Below are 15,690 nucleotides of genomic sequence, written 5' to 3' on the forward strand. Positions count from 1 at the left end.
ATTTTCAGCTGAGTATATTGTGTGCAGGATGGGCTGGCCCCTCAGGCTTTAAATTAACATTTTAAATGAGACAGAAGCATTCCAGGGAAGAGAAATTACCTGAGAATTACACATCTTCTGGCATATAATTCTACTCCATAATTTTGACACCTGAATTAAATCAGATTTGTATCTCTATTCCTATTTCAGGAGGAAATGTTTCTAGGTTTCTGATGTAGGAATGAGGGACCAAAGGAATGCAAAAGGAGCCAGAGAGGACTTCCATTTGCACATAACAAACATGTTATAAATACCAAAACAAAACCAAGGTTCAGTAATTATGCTAGAATAATCACCAGAACTTAGAGGCAAAAACAGAGCCTAGAACACTGATCCAAATATTTAACAAGATGAAAATTTCAAAGTCTGGGTGTTTTTGCATTTCAAAAACTGTGTACTGAGAAATTTTAAATGAAAGTAGCTGATTTCTTAAACCTGCAAATTTACTGAAGGAAAGGTGGAAAGTAATTGTTTAATAATCATTACTTCCCGGGTTTTCTTGTTATTTTTTCCTTTAACCAATGAGGAACAGATGATTCAGTGCAACCGTAGGAACTTTATCATTTTTGTGTGCTTTATTCCTTGGGAGGAGCCATGACACAATGAGTAAATTTTCCATTGTCAAGGTTTCCCACAGACTACGTCCTTCCACATTAAAATAGCATGTCTGAAGATTACCATGCAACAAAAAAATTCAGTTACAGACAAGACTTTAATGACATTGTACATAGGCCTCTAACATCTTCTTTATCAATTCTGATTTTGGGCCCACCATCTCCATTTTAGAAACACACAAATGACAGTGCACTTTGAAGGAAGACAGTCTCTTTTGTTAAACTACAGGATCATTTAATTTTACTGGAATGAAGGGGGCATAAAAAGAAGTAGGAACTACAATCATCTAGGCCTCATGAAGATCGAAACCCAAATATAACCCAAACATAACCCAAACAACTTCATACTGCTGAAATTTTGATGAAAACAATCATTTTAAAGATTTTATATTTCCATTTGAAAATGCAGAAGACCTGTGTCAGTTCCATATTCCACATTCACCCTTTGCTTTTATCTCATGTCTTTTTGTAACATGAATTCTGATGTGGTTGGATTGACCAAATGCAGCTGATGAAACAGATGAATTCTGTCCCTGACTTCAGCCTTCCTAACGCTGGGTGCTGGAGTGACTGATCAAAAGAAAAGGTAATTTATTTAAATAATGGATTTTGGGGTGAACAGCGGTCACACTGCTTGTTATGGTTTTCAGTCCCACTTCATATCTCTTTGGGAAACGAATAGTGACACAGTACAGGGTGGGAGAGGATGTTGATTCTAGTATGCGTTCACACAAAATAATTTGGCTCTGCAAAAATAATCCAAGTTCCAACTTTATAACATGACATTACAGTATAAATATACTTTTTAATCTTACTTTGATAAGAGCTTGCTAGTGGATTGCCTGGGACAGGTCCACGGTTAGTGTGAATGAATGGAACTGAGGGGGACTCAGAGCTCCTGTTGCAGCTGATGTTTACATGTTTTTCACTTTCCACCCAGAAACATCTTTATTTTGCTATTTCTGAAATGTCTGAATGAGGTATTTTCCAGTACCAAGCTGGGAGAGGGGAAAGAGGAGTTGGAGGCCAGTGGCGGTCCAGCAGGCAGCGGACAGATGAGGAGGATAGGGGTGTGAGGATGGATTAATCTGTTTAGGAGAGGATTTATAAAGTAAAACACTGGGGAAAAATCCAGTTTTCTGTATTATGTACAGTCACATTTTCTCCTTGTGGGTTTGCTATATATATTTCAGTCCATTAGACTGGAATTTTGTGAACATGGAAGGCTTATGTTTGATTGTACAGTAAGAAAGTAATCCAGATAAGTTACTTCTGCCTTTAACTCAGTCTGGACCACCATCTTGTTGTTTACAGTCAGAGTACAGCAGTTCTTTATCAACTTGTACACACAGACATGTTAACTTAATTCATATTTCTGACTACTGACCACTAGCCTTGATTTTTACCAAGACTGCCAATAGCTGCATTTTCATCTGACTGAAAATCATTTATACACATGGCGTTTTTTATCTTTACTTCTTGCAGTTCTTCAAAAAAATTGCAAAAATAGGTAACATTGTATAACTTTCAAAGAAATATTAGTCCTTATAATGAGAAATACAGGGGAAAGTCAACCATTTTAAAATGCTACTGCACTATCAAGGTTCCTTGTTCTACATATTCTGAATACGCAGGAATTCAGACTAAGGAGGTGTTAAAATCACTTGTTCTCACTTGGGAATCACTTGGGAAAAATGAGGGTTCACTGGGGAAAGACAGCAGCACGGGGCAGGAGGGTGAGGCCAGGACCCCAATCCAGAAAATTTGCTTTTCAGAGATTTTAGCTGCAACTGCAGGTGAGCTTAGTTGAAATGGTGATTCTTCATTACTTCTTGTGAGTCTTCCCACAACTTCAGGAATGCTTTTTGAAGCTTAATTCAACATACGTAAAACTTGTGGGACAATGTATTGGTGTGTCCACTAGAAAATATGAGAAGCACTGCAAATCCCAGTTTGATTTTATGCAGTGTAAGCATACATTTCTGTGTCAGTTCCTCAAATCCTGCTGTAGTAATTCTTCACATGAGTTATAATTTATTTTCTTCTTGTTTCATGTGATTAATCTTTTAGTGAAAGAAGAAAAAAAAGATTTCTGTCCACATTGATTGTCATCCAAAATCTTAGCACTGTGATGCAGATGAATTACCATGAGCTTTATTTGTAGATGCATGGTCTTGGCAAACACAGCAGCACGTGAGAAGCTCAAGGTCAAACAGTGAGGCAGTACTGAAGGAGAAAACATGCCCTGCTCATCCTGATTTCTGTTCCAGCGCCTCTCTGCTGGTTCATCATCCAAATTAGTGTGGGCATGAAGAGAAGGCTTAAGAAAGATGCCAAAAATCAGTGTACCTAGGCAGATGATAGAAAGCAGAGGAGAATGTACCATGTCTTTGAATGCCTGCCCCTGCCCAAAGGGAGGTTTATTTGTCTCTGGTTCTGCCAGTTCTGTTGCTTTTTTGTCCAACTTGTTCTTAAAAAACGACACTGGCAATCCCCTCCCTTCATTAGGCAATCTCTCCTGGGAACTGGGCTGCATATCCCAGGTGTCCAGATTTGCCTTTCATTGCAACAGTTCTGGGGAATTGGCATTCACATGCTGACTTGTTGTGGCTGGTCCTCATAGAACTCCACGAGATAAGACGCTGTGTGGGCTGCTGCCATCCAGGGCGTTTTGTCGGTGGGTGAGGGTTGGAGAAATGAGGGAGCTTTCGCATCGGCTGGTGAAGGGTGGGTGTAAACTGTGAGTGTGCATGAAGAGGTTTGCAGATAGACATAAATTCTGGCAGCCATAGCTCTTTAGCAAAAATTGTAAGGTGCTCTGACCCAGCTAGAGAGCTGGGCTAATGTTACTGTGGGTAGGCACAAGTCAGCAAAGAGTTTCAGGACTTTCTAAGAGAGCGAGAGCCCCAGGAGCTTTGGAAGCAGGGGAAGGGCAGTCTGAGGAGTGAGCAGGGAATGGAAGAGAAACAAAATATTTGAAAGTTTGTAAATTTTTAAGATGCTACTGTACAGATATGATAGGGCTTTTTGATAAAACCTAAGGGATGGTTTTCAACCTTGCAGCTCTAATGGCAGAGAATAAAATATTAATACATAACATTTATTTTTTTTTTTTTATTGAGTCTAAGTGGGTGCTTTTCTAATACCACTCCTTATATACCCAGTACTTATTCTGTCTAAATATCAGTACATCAGTTAATATCTGTCAATCAAGACCAACATGTGTCTCTGAGCACATTAGCCATTCCTAGTGACTACATCCATTGTAATGAATATTATATTTTAATAATTGATGTTTCACATGCCCTATTTTTCTCTTCTTTGCACTGGGACTTTCTCCAAATGCATCTGAAACACTCCTGGTAAATGGAAGGTAATGATAAAGGGAAACTACAATGTAATCTTTTCCCTTTTGCGGACAGACAGAATTTACATGTTAAATTTAAGTCAAATTTCAGCTCAGTCACTCAATCCCTGTTAAAATGCTAAGGAATTGAGGTTTTGTGATACCTTCCCCAAATTCACTGGAAAAGAAATCATGAAACATTCATGTAAGTAAATTACAGCTCCACACCCTATTAGTCATAGAACTTGAAAGTAATTTGAAATCTTGAGTATATATGAATTATTGAACAATGAGTGAAAATGAAAGAAAATGGGGACTATAACTTGTGCTTCCACCATTTGTGTAAATTGCTACTGTGGTACTTCAGTAATTTCAGGGCAGTGTTGAAAGAGCAGCAGAAACCTGTAATATTTAAAAACAGTAGGATACTTATTACATAGCAAAGCCAGAAGGCAGCAACAGATCAAAGATGAGAAAGGACTTAAAAGGGAGTGTGGATGGTTCCAGTTAGTCCCACCTGAGCTCATGGCTGGGTTGGGTTCTACACCTTTTCTGGTTGCCCTCCTTCCATTTGCCTGGTGGAGGAGGACACATTAACATATTTTGTTAAAGACAGCTGGGGCAAGCTGAGAACAAAGTTATGCCTCAGCATCATCTCTGGAAGTGGATGCAAACTCTGTCCAAGAGTTGCGATCTATGGGATGAAAGGGTGAAAGTTTTTTATAATACAGGGATAAGCACTGCAGAATAGCTGTGTAGAGATACAGATTCAGTTTTTAGAATTGGTGTATGAGTAACCTTGAATTTTGTAAAAGGTCTTTTTTCCTGTTATTTACAGTTTTTACATGTTCCCAGTTTTTATCTGACTATTTACCTAAATAATTTTAAGACCCTGCTTGAAAATTTTCTCCTTTTCTTGGTATGAACGTTTCAGTAGCACTTTTTTCATGTCCAACACCCAAATCTCATTCAATTTTCTGAACTCCTCAACAACTATGCCTTTACTCATTAGCTCTTCCTGTATCCTACATGTTTCTCTTCTGGAATAATTTTTAATATGGGCACTTTCTGTTGATCCTTCTAGTTAATTTAACCCCACATGAGGCAAGACTACCTTCTCTGGCCAGCACTTTCATGATAGCCATATGTTTTAACAAGACCAGATACAAAACTTTTCTTTGTTCAGGAATATGTTTCTCAATTGCAAAAAAGTTTCATGGCTAGCAAATTATAAATCTGATTTTAACACCTAATTGATATCTGCGAACTAAAAACCTTCCATTGTCTTTTGTAGTATTTATCTTCCTTTTTGTTAATATCTTCTCTAGTGATCTTAAGGAATCTTTTTCTATGCCATCACCACTACTGAAGAGATTACAGCAGTCTGCTGTTTATTGTCTTTTCTCATTATCATTTCAATCTCAGAGATCAAATCTTGATTGCTATTTGATTGTGTTTTGGTTTTCTCTATAGTATTTATTTTCACATTCTGCATAGTAGTCCCAGTTCCCAGATTTTCTTTTCTGGACTTCTTGAACTTCTTGTACATCAATTTCTCAGTTGTTTCTCACTGGTATCTCTTAGTCTCCTACATAGAAACTCATTAACGATACCTGCTATCTGATGACTTTTACAAGAATCATTCTTTCTCCCAGTTCTGCTTCTTCTTTGCTCTCCCTTCCTTTTTTTTTTTTTCTTCTTTCTGATCAATAGCTGAGGTCTCCAAGATCCTCTACCAATCTTCTTCCTTTAGTCCACAAATTAAAATTCATAGTCATGCACAGACCTCACACACAGACTTTGATAGAGTTCAAGAGGAGTCCTTTGTCTACAGGAGCTTTCTGATGCTTTCTAATGAAAAACTTTCTTCTACTATCAATCTTTTTGCTCTTTGAATATTTATTGTTTTGACATGTCACTTCATTAAATCCAGTCAAGCTACAAATGTCTGTTAGTAAATGAGTTTTCTAACCCTGTCTATATCAGAAGGGTTTCTTTGCTGTTTTCTCTGAGAGTATATGATCCTTCAGTTAAAAAAAAAAAAAAAACAAACACTTAGGCTGGCAAAAGGCAAAGCTGGAAAGGGCAGACAAATTGTGCATTTGTAGTCAATTTTAGAATGAGCTGAAGAACCTTCTGGCAAGTACAAGCTGTACTTTCACAGTGGCCACACTGGCACAGCCTATGTAGCACTGGAAGGGCCAAGTGGTGACTTCTCTCTGCAGTGGTGAAATGAGATACTGGCCCTTGTCTGCAAGAATGCACATGAACCTCGGTGTGCTGTTTGCTCATTGTCACAGGAGCCCTGTGTGAGAGGGTTCCAAGCAGCACTTTGGAGACAGGCCAGGCAGCTCAGTTTGCCAGTCAAAATCAACCATTCACAAACAGGTTAGTTTGTGTAAGTTATCTGGCACTTAGACAAAAGTCAGTCTGAGAGGAAACAGGAGTCCTTTGTGAATGTCTCACAAACAAGAGAAGAAACTAATTTAATCAAGAATTCTAGAAAACAGATAGTATGATCAGTTTCAGTTTTAAGCCAGAGCAGTCTTACTGAACCAGCTGTAAGAATATGAATACAGATTTACATAGTGACAACTTGCTAGCTGTCTTTTGCAAAACCATTGTGGCATTTTTAGATAGTTAATTAAGTCCTTTAGGTATCAGGGCTCCAAGAAGTGATAAGAGAGCTTGTGAAAAGGCAGTTTGGGCAGTTAGGGTGCTTTTTGCTTGGTAAAGTATTTATAAGATACCTATGCTTATTCTAGGTGAGATGGACAGCACATTGCCATGCACACTGTGGCTAAGGTAGGCCAGGACTGGTGATTCCTTGAAGAAAGGTAGAGCTCTAAGAGTCCAGGAGAAAAGGGGGAATCTTACTTCTCCTTTTATCTGTGTAAATATAATGCATGACTCCTTCTTGATTTGTAAAATGAAATTTCTATGCATGAACTTCCAGTGTGACTGAAAACAAGATATAAAAGCTGCTGATTAAAAGTATAACCTTAAAAATAAAACTGCACCAGTGGTTTTACCCTCCACCTCACCAAAGACATTGATCAATACTCAGCAAAGCCTCTTCATCTCACCCCTTACCTCAAGTCTCACTGTCACCCCTGGAGAAGTCATGGAATAACAGAGTAAGTATCTGGCTTCCTCCTTGTTTAGGTTTTTAACTTCATTGTGCAAGACCAGGGAAGAAGCAGCAATGATGTAAGTCGGTAAATGAAAGACTGAGAACACTTCTGGTCTCTGTCCCTCCTCCTTTTTTTTTCCACTCCCAAATTATGAAAACAAATACCAGGATTTTAAATGAGAATCAAGTGGTTAAACCAGAACATGACTTTTAGACATGACAGGAAAGGGACTTGCCGTTTTCTGTTCACCAGACTTTTAGGACCTCAAATGGGGCGGTGGGAATTCAGTTTGGTTGCATGGTAAGTGACATCTACAGCATGAACTTCCTGTTATTTAATTTAGCACTGTGAAGGACCCACCAATTCTATTTGAGGTTCCATCAATGCTTTTAATGTTACCACTTTCGATAGACTGTTTATTTTAACAGCTAGTCCCCAGAACCTGATAAATTTAAATGCTGATGCTAGTGTTTGACGTTACACCAGCAGTGCCAAGCTGAAATAAGATCGAGATAAGTGCCTATTCAAGTATATGAAAGAAAATGGGCAAAGTGAAGATAATATGAAGAAAAGGAAACATTATGCAACCATCAATTCTATGGGTCCTTGCTGTGACATACACAGCGCATAGTTTGGTGCTGTAGATCCACCCTTATTTTAGCTGTGATACGCCAGGAAACTTTCCCAACTTCGTTCTGCAACCCCCCACTGCACGTTCTTGGCAGCAGCTTCCTTTTATTGTGGTTACATATCACTTTACACAAAGTGCCCAGGGACACAATGGAACATTAGTCTCTACCAGGAGACAAGTATTAAATACCACGCATGAAATAGTAGTCGACAGTACCCAAATGGATTCCTGTGGGAGAGGGAAGCATTTCCCTGCTTCTCCAGTGCAGGTGTAGGCACAGCAGTACCACCTTTCTGATTCTTCCTCCATAAAAATCCCCAAAAGCCAACCAGTTCCCTGTTCTCTGGGAGAAGAAAAGCCCTTTCCTCCTCTAAAAAGGCATCTGATGCTTGCTGATGGAGAAATATCCAACTCAGTCAGTGACTGAACCTTTGAAAGCAGCCCTCTTTGCCCTGGAAGTTAATTTAAAATGAGCTGCATTTTTGATGCTGTCAGAAAGCTTGGCTGGTTAGTCCTCAAAGGTTACAAACAACAGGAGAGAAGGGAGGGTTCCTGTTGTGCTATGGCAACTGTCAAATACTCGTGTACACATTAACAAGATCAAACGTTTGTTCAGCCTGGGAAAGAGCAGGTAAACACCACACTAATCCCTCTGGAGCTGTGAGACACACGGGCTGCCAGGATACAATGCTTTCGTCAAGAGATGCAAGAAGTCAGTCAGGATTCGTTTCTCTCCTTGCAGTTTATTTATTCAAGGTTCATGCTTTGCAAGGCTGCCCCACTTGTTCCTTGTCGTGCAGCTGCGCTGATTGAAGGACAAGGGAGTGTAGCACAAAGGGAGAGGGAAGCTTCAAGAGGTCAGCTTTGCAACAGAAAAGCAGAGAGCAAGCTGATTGCAAGGTACCAGGGACCCCTAAGTCCTGGCTGCAAGGTCAGTGCTTCCTTAACCATCAAATCTATCTGGCTCCAGCAGTATGTTCCCAATGAGCTAAACTAGGTGTTGAGGATGCATTTATAGCACACGATAAAATGCCTTTGAGCTGATGTAGAAAGTACACAGTCATCATAAGTGATTTGGTGCCTGAATCAGGGTTTTCCCATGGACACCTTCTATCCTTTGAGATCCAGGCTCCAAATGCTGGGTTTTGGTTTGATCTTCTTTAAGAGAAGCTTAAAATGATATTGGTTAACCTTAGTGAGAAATGACCAAGGCTAGGTTTATTTTTATAGCCTCTTAATAGTACTGAAAAAAGACTGTGAATCTGTACTAAAATGTGAGGCAGTACTACAGGCTGTGCAGAACACAAGTACAAAATTTTTATTAGCCTTGGATGCATAATTATTTTCAGGCCATGTGAATTAAAGGAAAAAAACTCTGATTCTGAAATGTTATTAAGTATTGAGGTAGACATCTCAGAGGTTCCTTCACTTTGAATCAAGCCAGGTGTGCACTATGGAGGAAAAAAAGTTCTGAAGAGCTGAAAAGGCAATGAGAGGTCCTGGTGACACTGGAAAGCTGTTTTCTTGTTTATCCAGATCTATCAGCATCTTAGGAGCAGTGGTTTGGCTTAGCTACCTTGGAATATGCTAAGAGAGGCTTGTCTCTATGTAAATTGTTTAGGTTTTCTTTTAAGTGTCTTTCCAAACTTGTTTTCCTAAAGCCTTAATCAAAACTTATAATAAGGTAAGGAAAGATACATTTAGCAGTTTTCTGGGTGTTGGTGGTTGGTGAGGCCTTCTATACCTGGAGGAAATGCTGCTTCCAGAAAATGAAGATGAAACATGAAACAGTGTGTGCAGGGGGAGGGCTGCCCCCTCCACCCATCCTGCTGAGCCTGACAGACACAGCCAGGGATGCAGGACAGGCAGTGGCAGTGGAGCTGTTGTCAGAGCTTAGTGGCCAGGACATCTCGACAAGGTACAGAAGAATGCCAGGCTGCATTCCTGTGTCCTGCAATGTTTACAAGTGCTTCCTGAGACAACAGAGATAATAAAGAATTTGGGTTTCTTAATCTGAAGGAGATGATACAGACAATGCTTCACCCACACAACCCAGGTGAAGATGCAAAATGGCACATGCCCAGAGCTATGGAGAGTTGGGCCTCTCTGTGCCTTCTGCATAGAAAATGTGTCCTCAGCTGAGGGGCAGCCTGGAGAGGATAGTGAGGAATACTCTTCCCAGTCTGAAACTAAGAGAGTTTTGGATTGGAGATGCAGGGATGTGTCTCAATGTGTGAAATTTCTTGAACTGCATCAAAGGCATTGATCAAAGTCCAAAATTTACTTTTCTTCCCTTGAATTCCATGGTCTGTTGCTTGTGTAGAAAAAATTATGGGTTTTGTGCTCTTAAGGGGAGGAGATAATGAAAAATTCAGAGGGCTCACAGCCTGTGATAAGGTTGATAAACTGGCTGCTAATGAACTGCCCGTTCTGAGAGAAGGGAGTGAGTCTTCATGCTGCAACCTGTGACTGCAGTGAGTCTTACTCTGTGGTGCTACAGCCACCTCACATGGTAAGAAGATGGTAGATTACTCAAAACAAAGCAAACAAGCTTCAAAATTGTTTTTGTTTATTTTTTACTTTAAAATGCGAAAGTCACAACTGCAACTATCAAATTTTTAACTTTGTAAGAGCTGTCCTTTTTCTAAATTTTTCTAGCCTATAGCAAATAATAGGGACCTTGAATCCAGTGAAATTGGTGAAGGTTTTCTGGAATAAAATATCTGAACACCCTGAAAAAACAGTGACATATTCCTGATATGACAGGTAATCCAGTTTATATTTCGCTGTTTACTTTGTAAGCAGGGAAAGCTTTGCTCTTACAAAATTTTTTCCTTACAGCTCTTAAGAGCAAGATGAATGTATGGCACTTTGTGAATGTGACAGCTGAGTTCTGTTTCACTGCTCTTTAAAATATTCTCTGCTTTCTCTCTGTTTAAGAAAAATCAAGGAATTAACAGGGATTTGCTTTTTCACTACAAATGCAAATGCACAGGATGACAGCTGAGCCTCATTGATTTAAGGCTTCACAGACCCATCTTGTAAACATTAATGGCATTTGAGTCATCTTGTCTGCCTCCTCACAGCCATACAGAAAGTACTGAATGTTGGGGCAGTGGGGGAGGCAGGGAAACCCTTTGGTTTAAGATGCTGTCCACAGTATTACAGCTGTCATGAAAGTTCAGTCTAACTTAGAAGATTTATAGAGTTTGGAGACCTTTTTTATCTGTTTCCTACCTATATAAAGTGAATAAAAAACAGACAAGGAAGCTTCCTAATAAGGCAGCCTAGATCTGAAGAGCAAATTAAGGTCAATTCCTGAACAAAATTGAAGCGTGAGCTACTTTTCTTTTTCAAGTAGTTTTACTTTCGTTAATAGCCATGGTTCCTTAGTTTATGAATAATTCATGTGCATGAGTCTCCACAATACTTGAGCCTGCAGGTTACAAACTTGTTTTAAGCACAGAGTGGCTTAAAAATACATTGGTAAAGAAGTACAGAACACCTTTTATTTGGTGCTAAAGACAATTGCAATGCAACAATTAATTATTGTGAGTAAAGATGGTTAAACAAACACCATATACATAAGCAGAATGTAGTAAATATCTTCAATATCTTTCCAACCTGCTGTATTGCATATTATGCCTTCATTTTATGCAGGAAAATTTTAAGAAGGGTATGGCTACATTCATCCAAAGGAAAATACACACACATTAAGCAAATCAGACAAAGGTTTTGGCAGAAGCATGATGACTCCAATTTAAAATCTTATTTATTTTCTCTTTATATCCACTAGTGTGTTCCCTACACTTCTGAGCAAGGTGAGTCACAATTTTGGGGGCTTTGTTCTTGTGATGTTTTTTCAGTAGTAGCAATTCCTGGTGATCCCCAGCACCTCAGTGACAAATGGAGAGCAGTGTCAGCCTTCAGGACCCTGGTTGCTACTCCCAACAACTGAAGTCTGTTGGCATCATTCAGGATATGATACAGCTTGACAAAACAGTATCTTCAGCAAGCATGAGGAGTCTCACCTGGAAATAGTCTCCTAGGAGGTCCTGTCTTTATTCAATCCAAAGTTCTCCTTAAAGTGAAAGAGGCAGCTTGCAAGACCACAGATGACCTCTTCCATTTTCCTTAGCAGTCAGTCCACAGTCATTCCCCTCTGCTTGTAGGGTTTTCCCACCCGTTGTTTTTCTATCTGCTGCACACAGCAGGGATCATGGAAGCAGGGGCCCAGCAGGAGAGCACAGCATGGAGGCAGAGGTCAGGCAGGGAAGGGAGAAAAATAATGACAAAGTGAAGAATAATGAGGAGGGTTACATGTCAGGGAAGAAGAAGAAGAAGAAGCAGAGATTGTAGGAAGGTGGGAAGGGAAAGTCCCTGTGCTTGCGGGAAGCCTATGAAGTTCCATCTGGACACGGACATGCTGAAAAGGAGGCTGAAATGGCATCTCCTCCACACTGTTACTGCTACAGATTTCAGTCATGAATTGGTGAGTCCCCTGAATCAAGTAATCTTTGTTCCACCTTGGCCCTTGTTTGTTGGGTTTGTTTTGAATAACTGACATGTGACAGACTCATCACATGCCAAACCTCTCCAGGAAGAGCTGAATGTTTGTCTGGGGGTTTTTTAATCTATATAACCTATCTGTTACACACTATGTGCCAAAAAAATATTTAGTACTCCACAACAGGATGCGTGTTTTGGAATTAGAGTGAGTGAAGGAGGTCAACTGCACTTAGCAATGACAGGTTGCAGTGGATATAATCCAGTCCTTTGCACTCAAGAGTTCGTGCTTTTGAAAGGCAGCCGCACTCAGGACAGCACTGGGAAATTTCCAAAAAAGAAAAAAACCCTCTGCCAAAAGACAGGTTGTTTCTGTCAGCTTACTGAACTTGGGAATATGAATACACGTTCAAACAGCATTGCAGGAAGCAATGCAGCTCCTTGGGTGAGGAGGCCATAACATGGTGGAGGAGAAAGCAGGATGGAAATTGTTTGTAGTCTCTCCTCAATAAGCTTTTTTTAACCCCGGGTCCTTGCCATGAGTCAGGGGTTGGGGAACACTGTACCCACCAGCTGCAAAACCTCTGCCCTGGTGGCCCCAACCAAGGGACCTCTGGTCTTTTGCTCCATAATTTCTGCTGAAACCATTAGTTTTATCTCGTGTCTGTCCTCTTTGTCTGGGTAGCTATATCCCATTCTGTGCATCTTATTCCCCAAGTTGAAATTTGTCTCCTGCCAGTTGGTGCTGTTTCAGTTGTTCACCCTGAATGTCTAAAAGCTCCCTCTGCCCTTGTGACCTGCTCCATTAAACAGGTGTCCCTGGACAGTAGGGGCAGGCTTTAATGACATTTGGATGCTTTCTGCTCTGAGTAGTAGATAAGACATCAATATATCTGACAAATGATCAGGAGGGGTAGGAGGGATCTGTATGTGCTGGATCTCACTAACAACCATGAAGTAAAGAACTGAGCTCTCCTGCCTGTTTACCATCAGGTTTAAAAAGTCAGGCTAGGGATGATGTCTATGAAGGGGTTCAGAGACTTGAGGAAGTTGTCACCAAATTGTAAGCATTGTTTTCCAGTACCCATAGTTTAATTTTAAGAGCAGCTATCAATGTATTCTCCCCATTTGCTGGGTGCTTTGCTGACCTCTCTCCTCCCTCTGCATGTTACATAGACACACAGGGGAGATAGGGTGTGTGAGTGCATGGCTCATCAGGGCGGTATTGGGAGACTGTCTCCACCACAGGTATTTTTCTGACCTCAAGTAAGTTGCATAGCTTTCTTCATCCAATCCTTCCCCTTTTAAACAGTAGTTTATGGCTGCCCAGCGTATTGCAGCAATGTGCTGAGATACCTGTACTGCCTTCTAACCCCTGTGAGACAGAGGTTGTATTAATCCAAGTGAAGTATGGCACTTATATGGCTTAGGACTTCTTGGCAAATCTTTGATACATGACACAACACTGAGCCATATAAATGCTTCTTGTTACCAGTGTTTTAACCTTTTTCACTTTGGAAGCCCTGAAATATTTCAGAAAAGGTACAAACAGCTTCACAAATGTCCCAGATGTAGGTTTTGTGTATATATTCCTTAGCCGTCACCCCCTTCAGTTCACGCACAGGTCAAACCCTCCTGCAGTAAGTGCATTATAACAGGCAATCTCTTTCTTTTTTGCTTTTGTTTTTTTTTTCAGTGAGCAAACCATACATGATATTGAGGCTCTAAACAGCTTAGCACAGGTAGAGGGAGAGAAAAAACTACAGCAGTGGGGGGGGTCTAGGTAATGTTAGTCGTCCTGAGCCTGCCCAGCCACCTGCCTGGGGCTGTGTGCCCACACTAAGCAGGGGAAGGCTGGCTCAGGGCTGTGCACTCACAGTGCTGCCACACAGGCACAGATATGGGCACAGTGCTTGTGTGCTTCTCCCCATACAATTTAGTGTTCCTGCGACACTAAACTGGATCACTGTGTGAATCTTGGATTATACTATCCATCTTTCCTTTCTGGAAGCATGTTTTCACTCAAATGCCATGTAAAGACTTTTTCTTCTTTTTATCTTCTGCTTGATCTTTGTGTTGATGGGTCTGTTGCTTCTAACTCCAGTGACACTCAGAGTTGTGCAAGTGCTTCGCAAACATGGGAGAAGATGAGTCTCTGCTTGAATGAGATTATAATCTTTGAAGCCAACAGCAAACAGTGAGCACGTGGATAACTCCTGAAAGCACGTCTGAGAAAAACTGGCTGAAAAACAACATTGTTGTTAGGAGCAAAGTTTTAAAATTCCAAACATTTAAAAACAAATTAAATTTTCTGATTTCTCTTAAATTAGCATTCATTGTTTATTATTCTTTGTTTATTATTCTTTGTGCTTTCTTGTGAAGATGTTGTCACAGTGTCTCGATGTCTTTTCCATTGATTTATCACAGACTGAGATTTTAGCAGGTAAACATTTTAATAGCTATTTTGGTAAGACTATGTCAAAATATTGGATGAAAAACAATTAAGCAGCTCAACACTTTCACAAAATAAGAAAATTATTATTATTATTATTATTATTATTATTATTATTATTATTATTATTATTATTATTATTATTATTATTATTATTATGTTGCAAGGAATTTTGTTTTGTGAAAAAGTACCTCTTGCCAAAGTCATTTATTGAAAAAAAGGCAGCTGTCTTTTGTGGGTCATATGTCTCAGAGAGCCTTCAGCCTGTGCAATGCAGAACCTGGCCCTGAGGTATGAGGGCTGATTACCACGCTGTGACTTGAGTTGCCACCAGGCAGCTGCTTGTACATTGCTCAGTGTTGGTGGGGCAAGTCCACCCCAACCCAAGGCAGAGAGACATTTCCTATAATACCCAAATCCTGGCTTTTTTTCCCTGCTGTGTAGTCTGTGACATAGAGCACAGTTTATTCATGTCCACAGAGCACAGTTTATTCATGTCCATCACTTTATTTCCAGCAAGGAATTTACAGAGCAACCATATACTTCCTCATTGGGATTTAAGGCTCTGCCCAGCAAATTAAAACAGGTTTGGAAACTGGTCGTTGGCCTGGAGGTTGGGAAGCAGCTCAGGCACTTTACACAGTGCTTGACCTGCATCTCCTCAGCACTTCATCTTGAGTCCCTGTGCCATCATTATTATACTCTGGAAAGTTGGGGTATTTTCAGCTCAAACTGCCTGAAAAAATTGTGATGGTTTTGTGAGCTACATTTTTTCCTGTGGTAGGAGGGTGCTGGTTAGCTTGCAACACTTGCAGTGCAGGGTGCTGGCATGTGGAGGCATTTGTGGGTGCAAATCCCAGGTTAACTTGGAGGACAGAGCAGAGGGACCCATCCTGTCTGCTGGGAACTGGGCCTCGCATGTAGCCTCTCCCAAACCTTGCTCAAGCAGGATTTGGGAAAATTTTATC

The 15,690-nt window shown here is 40.4% G+C and overlaps 1 long non-coding RNA gene across 1 annotated transcript; it reads left to right on the forward strand.

Annotated features, from left to right (window-relative positions):
- The first annotated feature begins 10,110 nt into the window (after window positions 1-10,110).
- Window positions 10,111-14,551, forward strand: LOC138107386 (uncharacterized). Its single transcript, XR_011149471.1, has 3 exons — window positions 10,111-10,276; window positions 11,561-11,585; window positions 14,375-14,551. It is a non-coding gene; the product is annotated as an uncharacterized lncRNA (long non-coding RNA).
- The last annotated feature ends 1,139 nt before the right edge of the window (window positions 14,552-15,690 follow it).

Source organism: Aphelocoma coerulescens, chromosome 3 (assembly GCF_041296385.1).
Source record: "Aphelocoma coerulescens isolate FSJ_1873_10779 chromosome 3, UR_Acoe_1.0, whole genome shotgun sequence".
In the NCBI taxonomy this organism is placed as follows: Eukaryota; Metazoa; Chordata; class Aves; order Passeriformes; family Corvidae; genus Aphelocoma; species Aphelocoma coerulescens.